General features: G+C 45.2%; 1 protein-coding gene across 2 annotated transcripts in view; it reads right to left on the bottom strand.

Annotated features, from left to right (window-relative positions):
* LOC121585538 (tuftelin) overlaps positions 1-17,653 on the bottom strand; it is a 32,626-nt gene extending 14,973 nt beyond the window's left edge. For both annotated transcript variants that reach the window (XM_041901862.1, XM_041901861.1), the window contains exon 1: positions 17,587-17,653. The gene's annotated coding sequence lies outside the window, so the exon portion shown is untranslated. The remainder of the gene's footprint in view (positions 1-17,586) is intronic.
* Positions 17,654-18,778: the final 1,125 nt, after the last annotated feature.

Here is an 18,778-nt window from a genome sequence, read left to right on the forward strand (position 1 = left end):
CCCCATGGTGGCGGTGAGGTTATGGTATGGGCAGGCTACGGACAACAAACACAATTGATTTTATCGATGGCAATTTGAATGCCCAGAGATACCATGACGAGATCCTGAGGCCCATTGTCGTGCCATTCATCTGCCGCCATCACCTCATGGTTCAGCATAATAATGCATTGCCCCATGTCGCAAAGATCTGTACACAATTCCTGGAAGCTGAAAATGTCCCAGTTCTTCCATGGCCTGCTTGTACAACAGTGTGTTCCAGTTCCCGCCAATATCCAGCAACTTCGCACAGCCATTGAAGAGGAGTGGGACAACATTCCACAGGCCACAATCAACAGCCTGATCAACTCTATGCGAAGGAGATGTCTCATAATACTTCTAAATCTATACACCTGTCTCCATCCTGCTTTCCCATGACTGATATACAGTGCTTTCGGAAAGTATTCAGACCCCTTCACTTTTTCCACATTTTGTTACGTTACAGCCTTATTCTAACATTGATTAAATACATAAAAATCCTCATCAATCTACACACAATAACCCAGAATGACAAAGCGAAAACAGGTTTTTAGAAATGTTTGCAAATTTATAGAAAATAAAAAACAGAAATACCTGCAGCATTAAGGTCCCCAAGAACACAGTGGCCTCCATCATTCTTAAATGGAAGAAGTTTGGAACCACCAAGACTCACCTAGAGCTGGCCGCCCGGCCAAACTGAGCAATCTGGGGAGAAGGGCCTTGGTCAGGGAGGTGACCAAGAACCCGATAGTCACTCTGACAGAGCTCCAGAGTTCCTCTGTGGAGATGGGAGAACCTTCCAGAAGGACAACCATCACTGCAGCACTTTACCAATCAGGCCTTTATGGTAGAATGGCCTGACATAAGCCACTCCTCAGTAAAAGGCACATGACAGCCCACTTGGAGTTTGCCAAAAGCCACCTAAAGGACTCTCAGAACATGAGAAACAAGATTCTCTGGTCTGATGAAACCAAGATTGAACTCTTTGGCCTGAATGCCAAGCGTCACGTCTGGAGGAAACCTGGCACAATTCCTACGGTGAAGCATGGTGTTGGCAGCATCATGATGTGGGGATGTTTTTCAGCAGCAGGGACTGGGAGACTAGTCAGGATCAAGGGAAAGATGAACGGAGTAAAGTACAGAGAGATCCTCGATGAAAACCTGCTCCAGAGCGCTCAGGACCTCAGACTGGGGCGAGGTTCACCTTCCAGCAGGACAACGACCCTAAGCACACAGCCAAGACAACGCAGGAATGGCTTCGGGACAAGTCTCTGAATGTCCTTGAGTGATCCAGCCAGAGCAGAGCCCAGACTTGAACCCGATCGAACATCTCTGGAGAGACCTGAAAATAGCTGTGCAGCGACGCTCCCCATCCAACCTGACAGAGCTTGAGAGGATCTGCAGAGAAGAATGGGAGAAACTACCCAAATCAAAATCAAATCAAATCAAATGTTATTGGCCACATGCGCCGAATACAACAGGTGCAGACATTACAGTGAAATGCTTACTTACAGCCCTTAACCAACAGTGCATTTACAGACGTCAGTGCTACGGGTCGGTAGTCATTTAGGCAGGTTATCTTAGTGTCCTTGGGCACAGGGACTAGGGTGGTCTGCTTGAAACATGTTGGTATTACAGACTCAGTCAGGGACATGTTGAAAATGTCAGTGAAGACACTTGCCAGTTGGTCAGCACATGCTCGGAGTACACGTCCTAGTAATCCGTCTGGCCCTGCGGCCTTGTGAATGTTGACCTGCTTAAAAGTCTTACTCACATCGGCTACGGAGAGCGTGATCACATAGTCATCCGGAACAGCTGGTGCTCTCATGCATGCTTCAGTGTTGCTTGCCTCGGAGCGAGCATAGAAGTGGTTTAGCTTCGTCTGGTAGGCTTGTGTCACTGGGAAGCTTCGCGGCTGTGCTTCCCTTTGTAGTCTGTAATAGTTTTCAAGCCCTGCCACATCCGACGAGCGTCAGAGCCGGTGTAGTACGATTCAATCTTAGTCCTGTATTGACTCTTTGCCTGTTTGATGGTTCGTCGGAGGGCATAGCGGGATTTCTTATAAGCGTCCGGGTTAGAGTCCCGCTCCTTGAAAGCGGCAGCTCTACCCTTTAGCTCAGTGTGGATGTTTGCTGTAGTCCATGGCTTCTGATTGGGGTATGTACGTACGGTCACTGTGGGGACGACATCATCGATGCACGTATTGATGAGATACAGGTGTGCCAAGCTTGTAGCATCATACCCAAGAAGACTCGAGGCTGTAATCACTGCAAAAGGTGCTTCAACAAAGTACTGAATAAAGGGTCTGAATACTTATGTAAATGTCATATTTCTGTTTTTAGTTTTTTATAAATTAGCAAAAATTTATAAAAACCTGTTTTTGCTTTGTCATTATGGGATATTGTGTGTAGAAAACTTTTCATATGTTTGCCCAAGGAAGACGTGGTCAGAAAGTTACTTTTTGGACCTGAATGCCAAAACATTCAGGAGATTGTGATGCTCAAAGTTGACCCATTTTGCATACCCTGCCATACCATGAGACATCAATGTATTCATCACTGGAAAAGATACATGGTTGAATTTGATATAATTTAAAATCAAAACAATTGTATTATCGCTTGAATATTTTTTTTATGATGTAATTTGTAAACCTTTAACGTTAATTATCTTAAACTCCGATTTTTTTTATATTCGCATATGTTGTAGCTTAGACCCTATTTTATCTGAGGTTTTTGTGTTGTGCCCATCGTTTGAGACACAACATGCTCTTGAATACAGGGTGGGTGTCATTTCAATCATATTAATATAATTAGTAGAATGGACTTATCCCTTCAGACCACTGCAATTTCGCTGGTACACTATTGAAATGTTAATTGAATTGAAATTGTAATTTATAATTACTACCACAAAGATCACCGCCGGTCCACCCACTGTCGAATGTCAACTTAAATGGTCATGTCTATTCTAAACTAGGCAAAAAAAGAAACGTCGCTTTTTCAGGACCCTGTCTTTCAAAGATATTTAGTAAAAACCCAAATAACTTCACAGATCTTCATTGTAAAGGGTTTAAACACTGTTTCCCATGCTTGTTCAATGAACCATAAAACATTTATGAACATGCACCTGTGGAATGGTCGTTAAGACACTAACAGCTTACAGACAGTAGGCAATTAAGGTCACAGTTATGAAAACTTAGGACACTAAAGAGGCCTTTCTACTGACTCTATAAAACACCAAAAGAAAGATGCCCAGGGTCCCTGCTCATCTGCGTGAATGTGCCTTAGGCATGCTGCAAGGAGGCATGAGGACTGCAGATGTGGCCAGGGCAATAAATTGCAATGTCCGTACTGTGAGACACCTAAGACAGCGCTAAAGGGAGACAGGACGGACAGCTGATCGTCCTCGCAGTGGCAGACCACATGTAACAACACCTGCACAGGATCGGTACATCCGAACATCACACCTGCGGGACAGGTACAGGATGGCAACAACAACTGCCAGAGTTACACCAGGAACGCACAATCCCTCCATCAGTGCTCAGACTCTCCGCAATAGGCTGAGAGAGGCTGGACTGAGGGCTTGTAGGCCTGTTGTAAGGCAGGTCCTCACCAGACATCACCGGCAACAACGTCGCCTATGGGCACAAACCCACCGTCGCTGGACCGGCAAAAAGTGCTCTTCACTGATGAGTCGCGGTTTTGTCTCACCAGGGGTGATGGTCGGATTCGCGTTTATCGTCGAAGGAATGAGCGTTACACCGAGGCCTGTACTCTGGAGCGGGATCGATTTGGAGGTGGAGGGTCCGTCATGGTCTGGGGCGGTGTGTCACAGCATCATCGGACTGAGCTTCTTGTCATTGCAGGCAATCTCAACGCTGTGCGTTACAGGGAAGACATCCTCCTTCCTCATGTGGTGCCCTTCCTGCAGGCTCATCCTGACATGACCCTCCAGCATGACAATGCCACCAGCCATACTGCTCGTTCTGTGCATGATTTCCTGCAAGACAGGAATGTCAGTGTTCTGCCATGGCCCCCAGAAATGTCCGGGAACTTGCAGGTGCCTTGGTGGAAGAGTGGGGTAACATCTCACAGCAAGAACTGGCAAATCTGGTGCAGTCCATGAGGAGGAGATGCACTGCAGTACTTAATGCAGCTGGTGGCCACACCAGATACTGACTGTTACCGCTTTGTTCAGGGACACATTATTCAATTTCTGTTAGTCACATGTCTGTGGAACTTGTTCAGTTTATGTCTCAGTTGTTGAATGTTGTTATGTTCATACAAATATTTACACGTTAAGTTTGCTGAAAATAATAATAATATGCCATTTAGCAGACGCTTTTATCCAAAGCGACTTACAGTCATGCGTGCATACATTTTTGTGTATGGGTGGTCCCGGGGATCGAACCCACTACCCTAGCGTTACAAGCGCCGTGCTCTACCAGCTGAGCTACAGAGGACCACAAAATAAACACAGTTGACAGTGAGAGGACGTTTCTTTTTTTGCTGAGTCTATTATCTATATTTCTATGATTTCAATAGGTTTACTAATGGATGATTGACAGTATAATTGAAAACAACAGATATTCCCATTCAAGTCAACATTCTCTGATGTGTGGACCTCCAACCATCTTTGTGGTACCATTTGAAAGTTTACATTTCTATTTTATTCAAATTTTAGTACATTTATCATCCAAAACCCATCCTGTATTCAAGAGCATGTGTCTCATCTGATAGCGGGCACAACACAAAAACCTTAGATTATGTAAATAGGGTGTAAGCTACAACATATGTGATTGTGAAAAAAAATGGAGTTTACGCGTTTTTAGATAATTTATGTTAAAGGTAAAAAAATGAAATATTTGTTTTATAATTATAAATTATATAATAGTTTGAAATCCCTATTTGTAAGCTTTTAAATGATATCAAGCTCAACCATTTATATTTTCCAGTGATAAAGACATGGATGTCTCATGGTATGCTGGGCGATGCAAAATGGGTAAACTTTGAGCACCTTTATAAAAATAATAATAATACTTTCTTACATATCTATAGTGCTTTTCATAACAATCTCAAAGCACTTCAAAAGCAAAAAACAAACAAGCAATACATCATCATGAGTAGCCTAACTATAGTTAGGTCAACCAATAGAGGCCAAGTCTTTTGAGTGCATGCATCCTCCAAAGATAGAGAGGGACAGTTCATGACTTGATTCGAGGAAGGTGGTCAGGGAGATGGTTGATGAAGAGTCTGGTGACGATCATGTGAAGGGCTACTCTGGGAACCAGCCTGAGTCATGTAGCTACTGGACTTCTCCTCCTTCACAGAGTATGCCACCCACTTGGGTGATGCCTCAGCAACTCTGGGCACCAGAAAGCTTACCACATACAGTTTATCTCTTGAATGTTTTGGCATTCAAGTCCAAAAAGTCACTTTCTGGGCACTACTACAATGGGCAAATATGTATAGAAGTTTCATTCAAATCAAAAGGGATGCTGTGAAAAATTGATTGAATTCAAATGGATTGACCCTATTATACGTTTGATATCTGTATCCAGCCAAGCTAAATGTGTCTTGGTTACCCTCATTTCCATTGAAAGGTATTTTTCAATAGGCTTCTTTTACTCACAACAAAGCATTTTCATAAGTGTCTTAGGACAGGCGTGACTCTCCTACCACGTCCAAAGGCACTTAGCTTTGAATTCCTATAGCCTCAAATAAATGACTTCATCCTTTCCATCCTTTTATACTTTTCAGCTGTATTATCACTTTAAGTATGATTCATTTTCATGTGACAGTCATCACATTTCTAATTGTAAAATCACGAGACAACATAGAGATAGCTATCATTATCAACATCATTATGAAATGTCATCCCCCCAAAAAATACTTACTGTACATACACCCATACACATCCCTAATTGTTTAGCGTGAGTGCCACATCAGTGATTATAGCACAGTAATGATAATGATAGAGTGTCAGGCTCTGACAACACCTTCCCAGCATACCACAATCTGTTAACAGTTAGGAGTGAGGAGGCCACACCAGCAAACAACACACCAACAACAAAACACTGACTGCAACACACACAGCACGAGGATGTATTGCAGTGATACTAAGTACTGTAATAGTCTAGGTCTTAGTGCAAATCATACCGTTACAATAATGTAATTATGGGAAAGAACAGACATGTTTATGTTAAAAAAGGGAGAGAGTGGGATCACGCTGAGTTACTCACCCTAAAATACCCTGCCTATGTAATAATATAGCCTAGTCATATAGCAGGCATTTACAGTTAACACTCATAGGCATACAGGAATCAAACCCCCCATTTTGATGTTACAAGGACTATGCTCCAATCAAGTGAGCCATTGCACTCCCTCAGTCCCTCTCAAACCACATCCTGCAAATTAAAGGCGCCATAACTGCAGATGCTCTGAGTGTGGTAGGGGAGCCAGCCAAGCAGTGGCGTGTCTGCACAGGAGCATTCTGCCTTAAGTGTAATAGGCTGGGGCATCATCCATCCATAGAGGGTGGAAGAAGTGATGAATAAGACTGAAGACAGGAGATGAGTCCATCTGACTCACCATGTGAGCCGTAATAGAAGATTCAGCTGTAATAGGAGATTCAGCTGTAATAGGAGATGCCTGATAAGGGTGGAGCACTGCATGTAGCGCCGCCCAAGGATAAGGATATTAGCTATCAAGATACAGTGTGACGACGACTGAGAAGATGTACATAGGAATGTGCCCATTTACACGTATGTGTGAGGATAGAGTACATGTGAGAGACTATGTACTGTGTGTACAGTACATGCATGGATGTAATGTGTATTTGCATAGTCATATGTTTGTATCAGGTTGTGCACCATTTTGAGTGTACTGTATGTACAGTATTTGTGTGGTGGTTGAATAAGAGTCCTAGATTGAAGTTGGCAAGCTAGATTAAGTTGTACAGCGTGTGCCTTAATGGTTTTCTCCCTCTAAGAATATATTGTGTGTAATGGCAGGGCTTGTAAAAGCAACCAAACCATCAATGTTGTGGTTGTGACAGCCAGCTAGCTGTACTATGAGAGTCTGAGATCACAGGGAGCGACACCCCCAGGGCTTCTATCAGTCAGAGACACACAGACAGATGGAGAGAGAGAGAACTAGAGAGAAAGAGAGCGAGAGAGAGAGAGAGAGAGAGAGAGAGAGAGAGAGAGAGAGAGAATAGCCACACCACACCCAGTGCTCACAGGCCCCTAACACAGACACAATGTTCTCTTCCTTCACCACACACTCCTTATCTGGCTCTCTCACAATCATTGCATGGCAGAAGTTTGTTTTAGCGTTCCAAATTCCATGAGGGGGGTTTTGTGTGTATGACTTGGCTGTCTGACAGAGTAAACAGTAGTTTGTGCTTGGTTATTACAGCTTTTATTGTTAATAATGAAGCACTTTTAGTTTGATTATGGTGATTAACTCACACATACATGCACATTGCACACAGGCAAACACGAAAAGCATGTGATACGGAAGAACATCCCAAATACATACACATACAATACCAAGTCCCATCCAACCAAGTTTGTTCAGAATCCCTTAGAAATTGCACAATCTGGCTTCAAGACACACTGAAATGTAGCTTTAAAACACATAAACCTCAGGCTTCAAAATATAATAGGCAAGCTTTGTTTTAATAAATATCTGTTGGGAAATATATGAACATGTATACACTTATACTTGTAAATGTGAGAAGTACTTTTATGTAACTTTCTATTTACAGCCTGATATACAGTGGGGAAAAAAAGTATTTAGTCAGCCACCAATTGTGCAAGTTCTCCCACTTAAAAAGATGAGAGAGGCCTATAATTTTCATCATAGGTACACGTCAACTATGACAGACAAAATGAGGAAAAAAATTCCAGAAAATCACATTGTAGGATTTTTAATGAATTTATTTGCAAATTATGGTGGAAAATAAGTATTTGGTCAATAACAAAAGTTTCTCAATACTTTGTTATATACCCTTTGTTGGCAATGACACAGGTCAAACGTTTTCTGTAAGTCTTCACAAGGTTTTCACACACTGTTGCATGTATTTTGGCCCATTCCTCCATGCAGATCTCCTCTAGAGCAGTGATGTTTTGGGGCTGTCGCTGGGCAACACGGACTTTCAACTCCCTCCAAAGATTTTCTATGGGGTTGAGATCTGGAGACTCCAGGATCTTGAAATGCTTCTTACGAAGCCACTCCTTCGTTGCCCGGGCGGTGTGTTTGGGATCATTGTCATGCTGAAAGACCCAGCCACGTTTCATCTTCAATGCCCTTGCTGATGGAAGGAGGTTTTCACTCAAAATCTCACGATACATGGCCCCATTCATTCTTTCCTTTACACGGATCAGTCGTCCTGGTCCCTTTGCAGAAAAACAGCCCCAAAGTATGATGTTTTCACTCCCATGCTTCACAGTAGGTATGGTGTTCTTTGGATGCAACTCAGCATTCTTTGTCCTCCAAACACGACGAGTTGAGTTTTTACCAAAAAGTTATATTTTGGTTTCATCTGACCATATGACATTCTCCCAATCCTCTTCTGGATGCACTCTAGCAAACTTCAGACGGGCCTGGACATGTACTGGCTTAAGCAGGGGGACACGTCTAGCACTGCAGGATTTGAGTCCCTGGCGGCGTAGTGTGTTACTGATGGTAGGCTTTGTTACTTTGGTCCCAGCTCTCTGCAGGTCATTCACTAGGTCCCCCCGTGTGGTTCTGGGATTTTTGCTCACCGTTCTTGTGATCATTTTGACCCCACGGGTGAGATCTTGCGTGGAGCCCCAGATCGAGGGAGATTATCAGTGGTCTTGTATGTCTTCCATTTCCTAATAATTGCTCCCACAGTTGATTTCTTCAAACCAAGCTGCTTACCTATTGCAGATTCAGTCTTCCCAGCCTGGTGCAGGTCTACAATTTTGTTTCTGGTGTCCTTTGACAGCTCTTTGGTCTTGGCCATAGTGGAGTTTGGAGTGTGACTGTTTGAGGTTGTGGACAGATGTATTTTATACTGATAACAAGTTCAAACAGGTGCCATTAATACAGGTAACGCAGTGGAGGACAGAGGAGCCACTTAAAGCAGAAGTTACAGGTCTGTGAGAGCCAGAAATCTTGCTTGTTTGTAGGTGACCAAATACTTATTTTCCACCATAATTTGCAAATAAATTCATTAAAGCTCCTACAATGTGATTTTCTGGATTTTCTTTTCTCAATTTGTCTGTCATAGTTGACGTGTACCTATGATGAAAATTACAGGCCTCTCTCATCTTTTTAAGTGGGAGAACTTGCACAATTGGTGGCTGACTAAATACTTTTTTTCCCCACTGTACAGTGGGGAGAACAAGTATTTGATACACTGCCGATTTTGCAGGTTTTCCTACTTACAAAGCATGTAGAGGTCTGTAATTTTTATCATAGGTACACTTCAACTGTGAGAGACGGAATCTAAAACAAAAATCCAGAAAATCACATTGTATGATTTTTAAGAAATTAATTTGCATTTTATTGCATGACATAAGTATTTGATCACCTACCAACCAGTAAGAATTCCGGCTCTCACAGACCTGTTAGTTTTTCTTTAAGAAGCCCTCCTGTTCTCCACTCATTACCTGTATTAACTGCACCTGTTTGAACTCGTTACCTGTATAAAATACACCTGTCCACACACTCAATCAAACAGACTCCAACCTCTCCACAATGGCCAAGACCAGAGAGCTGTGTAAGGACATCAGGGATAAAATTGTAGACCTGCACAAGGCTGGGATGGGCTACAGTACAATAGGCAAGCAGCTTGGTGACAAGGCAACAACTGTTGGCGCAATTATTAGAAAATTGAAGAAGTTCAAGATGACGGTCAATCACCCTCGGTCTGGGGCTCCATGCAAGATTTCACCTCGTGGGGCATCAATGATCATGAGGAAGGTGAGGGATCAGCCCAGAACTACACGGCAGGACCTGGTCAATGACCTGAAGAGAGCTGGGACCACAGTCTCAAAGAAAACCATTAGTAACACACTACGCCGTCATGGATTAAAATCCTGCAGCGCACGCAAGGTCCCCCTGCTCAAGCCAGCGCATGTCCAGGCCCATCTGAAGTTTGCCAATGACCATCTGGATGATCCAGAGGAGGAATGGGAGAAGGTCATGTGGTCTGATGAGACAAAAATAAAGCTTTTTGGTCTAAACTCCACTCGCCGTGTTTGGAGGAAGAAGAAGGATGAGTACAACCCCAAGAACACCATCCCAACCGTGAAGCATGGAGGTGGAAACATCATTCTTTGGGGATGCTTTTCTGCAAAGGGGACAGGACGACTGCACCGTATTGAGGGGAGGATGGATGGGGCCATGTATCGCGAGATCTTGGCCAACAACCTCCTTTCCTCTAAGAGTATTGAAGATGGGTCGTGGCTGGGTCTTCCAGCATGACAACAACCCGAAACACACAGCCAGGGCAACTAAGGAGTGGCTCCGTAAGAAGCATCTCAAGGTCCTAGAGTGGCCTAGCCAGTCTCCAGACCTGAACCCAATAGAAAATCTTTGGAGGGAGCTGAAAGTCCGTATTGCCCAGCGACAGCCCCAAAACCTGAAGGATCTGGAGAAGGTCTGTATGGAGGAGTGGGCCAAAATCCCTGCTGCAGTGTGTGCAAACCTGGTCAAGACCTACAGGAAACGTATGATCTCTGTAATTGCAAACAAAGGTTTCTGTACCAAATATTAAGTTCTGCTTTTCTGATGTATCAAATACTTATGTCATGCAATAAAATGCAAATTAATTACTTAAAAATCATACAATGTGATTTTCTGGATTTTTGTTTTAGATTCCGTCTCTCACAGTTAAAGTGTACCTATGATACAAATTACAGACCTCTACATGCTTTGTAAGTAGGAAAACCTGCAAAATCGGCAGTGTATCAAATACTTGTTCTCCCCACTGTATGTACCCACCTGTCCTGAGCTGTAAGTTAAAAGAGAGGCACCTATAAGTTTAGAGGCACAGATGCCTGGGGCCTGTACCACCCACATTAACAAAATACTACAGTTTACTATAGAATACGACAGTACTTACAACAGAATTGTGTAGTATACTGTAGAATACTATACTACACACTGTAGTATCCCTTGATCATGTGTAGTGCTTCCTATATAATGTTGTAGTATACTGTAGAATACTATAGTAAATACTACAATAATGTCCACAAAAACACTACACTTTAACTGCAGTAAATACTACAGTATTTAATTTGCATAGACCCTGTCCATTCCCCTCCCCCAACCATCTCTGCAGCACTCCACCAATTAGGCCTTTATGGTAGAGTGGCCAGACGGAAGCCACTCCTCAGGAAAAAGCACATGACAGCCCGTTTGGAGTTTTTAGCTGGCCTCCCGGCTGGAGGCCGGGAGGCCTGCCATGGTGCAGGAAGCCTGGAGGGTAGGCCGGCCTCCAGTTGTAAACCGAGTTTGCGCTGAGCCGGCTGGCGGGATCAACCCCCTGCCACAAGCAGAGGTTGTGTTGGCCCCCCTGCTGGCGGGGCCAGCCCCCAGTCGTAAACCGAGGTTGCGCTGAGCCGCCATTGTGCAGAAAGCCTGGAGGGTGAGTCGATGGGTAGGCCAGCCCCTGGTCGTGGACCAGGGTTGGTAGCTGGCCTCGTGCACGATCAGCCCTCAGTCGTTGACAGAGGTTGTGCTGAGCCTGCTGGCGGGACCCCGGCCATATACTGAAGTTGTGCTGGACCCCTGCCAGCCCCAGGTCACGGACCGGGGTTGAGCTGGCCTGCCATTGTGCAGGAAGCCTATAGGGTGACACCCCCCCGATGATGCCGCTGTGGGTCAAAGGCTCCGCATGACCTGTAGTACGGCCCATTTGTTAGGCAGCATTACAAAGGGCTGATGAAGGATGCTGTTCAAATACTATGAAGGTAGTTGATGAAGCAATTGGATTCAGGTAAGTGAGGCGGGCTTGTGGCAATGAAGATTGGATACATATATGGAGTTCCTGCTCCAGGGCCCCATTCCAATATTAATGTCAGTGCCCATGTATGGAGTTTCTGCTCTGGCTGCATTCCAATATGAAGGTGTGAGCCCACATATGGAGTTCCTGCTCTAAGGCTGCATTCAATATGGAATAATAAGCACATACAGTGACTTGCGAAAGTATTCACCCCCCTTGGCATTTTTCCTATTTTGTTGCCTTACAACCTGGAATTAAAATGGATTTTTTGGGGGTTTGTATCATTTGATTTACACAACATGCCTACCATTTTTTTTTGTGAAACAAACAAGAAATAAGACAAAAAAACTGAAAACTTGAGCGTGCATAACTACTTCACGTGAGGAACGGTACCAGCCAGGGGACCAGGACGACTAGGCCATTCCAAGACATTTAAATGTTTCCCCTTAAACCACTCGAGTGTTGCTTTAGCAGTATGCTTAGGGTCATTGTCCTGCTGGAAGGTGAACCTCCGTCCCAGTCTCAAATCTCTGGAAGACTGAAACAGGTTTCCCTCAACAATTTCCCTGTATTTAGCGCTATCCATCATTCCTTCAATTCTGACTAGTTTCCCAGTCCCTGCCGATGAAAAACATCCCCACAGCATGATGCTTCCACCACCATGCTTCACTGTGGGGATGGTGTTCTCGGGGTGATGAAAGGTGTTGGGTTTGTTTCAATTTTAGTCTCATCTGACCAGAGTACCTTCTTCCAAGATGTTTGGGGAGTCTCCCACATGCCTTTTGGCGAACACCAAATGAGTTTGCTTATTTTTTTCTTTAAGCAATGGTTTTTTTCTGGCCACTCTTCCGTAAAGCCCAGCTCTGTGGAGTGTACGGCTTAAAATGGTCCTATGGACAGATACGCCAATCTCCGCTGTGGAGCTTTGCAGCTCCTTCAGGGTTATCTTTGCTCTTTGTTGCCTCTGATTAATGCCCTCCTTGCCTGGTCCATGAGTTTTGGTGGGCGGACCTCTCTTGGCAGATTTGTTTTGGTGCCATATTCTTTCCATTTTTTTATAATGGATTTAATGGTGCTCCGTGGGATGTTCAAAGTTTCTGATATTTTTTTATAACCCAACCCTGATCTGTACTTCTCCACAACTTTGTCCCTGACCTGTTTGGAGAGCTCCTTGGGCTTCATGGTGCTGCTTGCTTGGTGGTGCCCCTTGCTTAGTGGTGTTGCAGACTCTGGGGCCTTTCAGAACAGGTGTATATATACTGAGATCATGTGACACTTAGATTGCACACAGGTGGACTTTATTGAACAAATTATGTGACTTCTGAAGGTAATTGGTTGCACCAGATCTTATTTAGGGGCTTCATAGCAAAGAGGGTGAATACATATGCACACACCACTTTTCCGTTATTTATTTTTTAGAATTTTTTTTAAACAAGTTATTTTTTTCATTTCACTTCACCAATTTGGACAATTTTGTGTATGTCCATTACATGAAATTCAAATACAATTCTATTTAATTTACAGGTTGTAATGCAACAAAATAGGAAAAACGCCAAGGGGGATGAATACTTTTGCAAGGCACTTTAGATGAACGGGGAGGAGACAGGTTAAAGAAGGATGTTTAAGCCGTGAGAAAATTGAGACATGGATTGTGTATGTGTGCCATTCAGAGGGTGAATGGGCAAGACTAAAGATTTAAGAGCCTTTGAACGGGGTATGGTAGTAGGTGCCAGGCGTAACGGTTTGTGTCAAGAACTGCAACGCTGCTGGGTTTTTCACGCTCAACAGTTTCCCGTGTGTATCATGAATGGTCCACCACCCAAAGGACATTCAGCCAACTTGACACAACTGTGGGAAGCATTGAAGAGAACATCGGCCAGCATCCCTGTGGAATGCTTTTGATACCTTTAATTTCTGAAAAATATAGACTCTTAGCTTTAATTTGACACCCAATTGCTTTTATGAACATAACATGTTGGTGGTCATGTGTCCTTTTACATGGAAATGACCAATGGTAGAATACATTTAAAACTTTTGTATGACAGAATAATCATTTTATCGATAGGAGTGGGAAAAAAGGTGCTTGTAGTTGTGCATTGATAAGCACACCAAAGTTGGCATTAACGATAAAAGCACTTCTAAAAGCCTATTTCACACCATAGCCTGCTGAATTTGCAAGGTCACTTTTTTATTTCATTTAGATTTTGGCACAAATGAAAATGTGGCACTGACTGACTTACCCATGGATTGATGTTTCAGCATTGAAAACAATGAAAAGTTTGGCGTTCAACTTGCCATGTGCAACATGCACTCGCAGTTACAAGCCTGCTAGAGTTAGCGGCAGGCATCCGAGAGATATCCACAGTCGAAGTACGGATGAAGCCTGAGCTGGAATGTGAAGCTAACTGAAGCTGGTTAGTTTGAGAAAACCCTGAGTAGATCTAGCTTGCTTCGTAGGATATTCCTCTGGTATGATAGCAACCCATGCTTTGGTTTTGTTTACCTGGCCACTGGTTCAAATGCTAACTTTTTAGCATTTGTGTCACAAATCCAATGTAAGTCAATGGTACTGTCACGCCTACTACCGCTCCTCGGCCTCCTGGACTACTCGGCCACCTTGGAGGATCACATCGCCCACGTCCAAGTAGTCCTGGGACACCTCCTGGAGAACCGCCTGATGTGAAAGAAGAGACGTGCCAGTTCCATCAGGTCGCTGTCTCCTTCTTGGGATACCGGATCAGCCCACAGGGAGTGATGATGGAAGAAAGGGAGGTCGAGGCTGTCAGGTCATGGCCAGTCCCAACCACCGTAAAACGTTTTTGGGGGTTTGCCAACTTCTACCGCAGCTTCATAAAAAACTTCAACTCCATCGCCTCTTCTCTCACCTCTCTCCTCAAGGGCAGTCCCTGTAACTTGGTGTGGAGTCCTGCAGCCGATGAGGCTGAAACACCCAGATCCTACGCTGCCCTTCGTGGTGGAGGTGGACACCTCAGAAGTGGGCGTGGGGGCCGACCTGTCTATTGCAGAAAGGAACTATGATGTCGGCGACCGGGAGCTCCTGGCGGTGAAGTTGGCATTAGAGGAGTGGAGACACTGGCTGGAGGGCGCCAAGGACACATTTCTCATCCTCACTGATCATCAGATCCTGGAGTACATACGGACAGCGAGGCGGCTGAACCCACACCAAGCAAGGGGGGCCCTTTTCTTCACTAGATTCAACTTCACCCTGTCATATCGTTCAGTTTCAAAGAACATCAAAGCCGATGCCCTGTCCCGAGGTTCCTGTCCTGAGTGCGCCCATCATTCCGCCCTCCCAAATAGTTGCCCCCGTGCTTTGGGACGTAGACATGGACATCCGGCAGGCTCTGGAGAGGGAACCTGCGCCTGCTACCTGCCCTCCGGAGCGCACCTACGTCCCCACGGGTGTAAGGTATCGGCTGTTGACCTGGGAGCACACATCCCTCGCCTCTGGACACCCAGGTATCACCCGTACCATTCAATCCATCTCCACAAAGTACTGGTGGCCCACCTTGGCGCAGGACGTCGCCCGCTATGTCAACTCCTGCTCTGTATGTGCCCAAACCAAATCTCCCCGGCACGTTTCAGCAGGGAAACTCCTTCCCCTTCCCATGCCTCAGCGGCCTTGGTCCCATCTGTCCAGAGATTGCGTTACTGATCACCCGTCTGATGGTTTCACCACTATTATGGTTGTTGTGGACAGATTTGTGGACAGATCCCTCTCTCTGGTCTCCCTACCGCTCTCCAGGTTGCTGAGGCACTGTTCCAGCAGGTCTTCCGGCACTATGGCCTTCCGGAAGACATCGTCTCCGACCGTGGCCCCCAATTCACGTTGTGGGTATGGAGAGCCTTCATGGAGAAGCTGGGGGGTACGGCCAGCCTTACATTCCGGTACCGTCCTCAGTCCAACGGGCAGGTGGGGATGATCAACCAGGAGCTGGGGAGGTTCCTTAGGAGTCACTGCCAGGACCGACAGGGGGTGTGGGCCCGGTTCCTTCCATGGGAGGAGTATGCCCAGAACTCACTTCGTCACTCCTCCACCGGGCTGACTCCCTTCCAGTGTGTCCTGGGATATCAGCCTGCCCTGGCCCCATGGACCCTGAGTCAGACCGAAGCCCCTGCGGTGGACGAGTGGTTCCGTCCGCCGCCAGAAGGATCAGGCGGTCCGCCACCGCAGTGAGGCTCCCGTGTTCCATCCTGGTGATCACGTCTGGCTCTCCACCAGGAACCTCCTGCTCCACCTGCCCTGCTGGAAGCTGAGCCCCCAGTTTGTGGGGCCCTTCAAGGTCCTCTGGAGGGTCAACGAGGTAACATATGGATTAGAACTCCCCACAAACTACCGGATCTCACCCTCTTGTCATGTTTCCCTCCTCAGGCAGGTGGTTCCTGGTCCCCTGGCTGGTACCGTTCCTCACGTGAAGAACAATGGGACCCCCGCCTATGCCGTCAAGTCCCTCCTGGACTCCCAACGTTGTGGGGGTCGGCTCCAGTACCTGGTGGACTGGGAGGGGTACGGCCCAGAGGAGCGCTGTTGGGTCCTGGTGGCCGACATCCTGGACCCCAACATCGTCAGGGATTTCCATCTCCGACGTCCGGACCTGCCCACTTTTCGCCTACTCCCACTCCAGCGCTCGTCCTCGCCAGTCTACTAACCACCGGTTTTGGCAACCATCATTACTCACACCTGCTCCTCATCATTACGCACACCTGGACCTCATCATCCCCTTGATTACTCTCCTTTTATTTAGCCCTCAGTAGCCTCAGTCAGTATTGGTTTTGGTCACGTTCAGTACACTTCTCCAGTTTTGTTAATCTGCCTTATTCTTATCAATAAACTCACCTTCTGCACCTGCTTCCTGACTCCCAGCGTATATGTTAAAGGTACCTATATGTCCAAATCCTCTTAAAGTATCTAATTGTGTAACTCAATGATGTTACTTACAGATGATTTGGATATGAAGCGTGAAAATGCTAATATAGGTACCATTAACTTTTGAAAATATTTGATTATATATTAATATATTCAAATTGATATTTGAAAAAGTTAGCATTTGAAACAGTGGTAGTTTTGATGTCTTCACTATTATTCTACAATGTAGAAAATATTAAGAATAAAGAAAAACCCTCATCATCATGCACTATATTCAACCATCCCAAAATGTTAGCATGGCTGCTTACATTAGAGTAACTTCCCATATGAAAACTCAGCATTAAAATCTGCCCTCATACAGTCACAGGTTAACACTATTCTATTACTGATATATGAAGTCAATATCAAAAACCTTTGTCTCCTTGTCTAACAAACAGCAATCAAACATAGCTTTACATACAAACACACCTGAGAATAACTGTAGTTTAAAAGCTTTCTCACCACTACTACAATAATAAGTACCTTTACATCTAAATCACAGGTTAACACTATTAATGTAATACAAACAGAAACCAAACAAAGCTTTATATAGAAACACACCAATGCTCTACTTTAAACTATGTGTCAGCACACTAGTCTAGAGTAGCTAAGAGCTTTACATCAACCAGTCTCACAAGCCCACATACCACCCATTTTCAATGTACCTGTATCAGAGCAGTTGTCCGTGGCCCTTCCTGACGATAATCTGAGTGTTGTGACTGTGTGTCTGTGAGTGTGTGTGACTCAGTATGGAAACCTTGCCTTACATGGCAGGGTGAGGCTCAGTCACCAGCCCAGCCCTGTTCCACCAGACTATGCAGCTCCCACCTACAACCCCAGACAGGCCTAGCTCCCCCTACAGGGAGAAGGATGACAGTGCACTGGTGAACACAGTAGATAGGAGAAGAACTAGCCAGTGGTTAACTTGGTTATAGACTGGCCATATTCAGATAGACCTGGTGAAGATAAAGGTCAGGTTTGGAAGGACACTGGAATGGCAAAGCTTTTCTTCATTATTTTACTGTCACGTTGTCAGCGGAGTTGAGTGCCAGAGGGACCAAAGGCATGTGTCAAATTATTTGAGTCCATGGTGTTTCTAAGTGTCCTATGTTTTAATAATTCAAGAGGAGCTTTCATACTTGGTTTCAGATTCTACTATCAGACTTTATTGGTGTGAAGGAGTGCGTAGGTGCCATTTGTTTGAGAGTGTCTTCGTGTGTGTGTGTCTCTTAAAACATCAGAGCCATCCCTTGAAACAAGCTGTAAATTGGGTCGTTAGGCTGTGTTTTCAGTTTTTATACCTGGTAAAGGAAGAGTCACATGTACCAGTATGTGAATGAAATTAGTCTGTCTATGCTTGTGCATATGAGTTTTCCTTTCTGTCTTTGAGTCTGTGTTATGAACTTTGTGTGTGTTTGAGCATTTTATCACTTGTTAACATCTTAGCTGACTAAACTCAACAGGCTCCCTGCCTGTGCCATTAAACCCCTACAACTCATCCAGGATGCCACACCCATCTGGTGTTCAACCTTCCCAAGTTCTCTCACGTCACCCCGCTCCTCCACACACTCCACTGGCTTCCAGTTGAAGCTCGCATCTGCTACAAGACCATGGTGCTTGCCTACGGAGCTGTGAGGGGAACGGCACCTCCGTACCTTCAGGCTCTGATCAGTCCCTACACCCAAACGAGGGCATTGCGTTCATCCACCTCTGGCCTGCTGACTCCCCTACCTCTGCGGAAGCACAGTTCCCGCTCAGCCCAGTCAAAACTGTTCGCTGCTCTGGTACCCCAATGGTGGAACAAGCTCCCTCACGACGCCAGGACAGCGGAGTCACTCACCACCTTCCGGAGACATT

Source organism: Coregonus clupeaformis, chromosome 17 (assembly GCF_020615455.1).
Source record: "Coregonus clupeaformis isolate EN_2021a chromosome 17, ASM2061545v1, whole genome shotgun sequence".
NCBI lineage: Eukaryota > Metazoa > Chordata > Actinopteri > Salmoniformes > Salmonidae > Coregonus > Coregonus clupeaformis.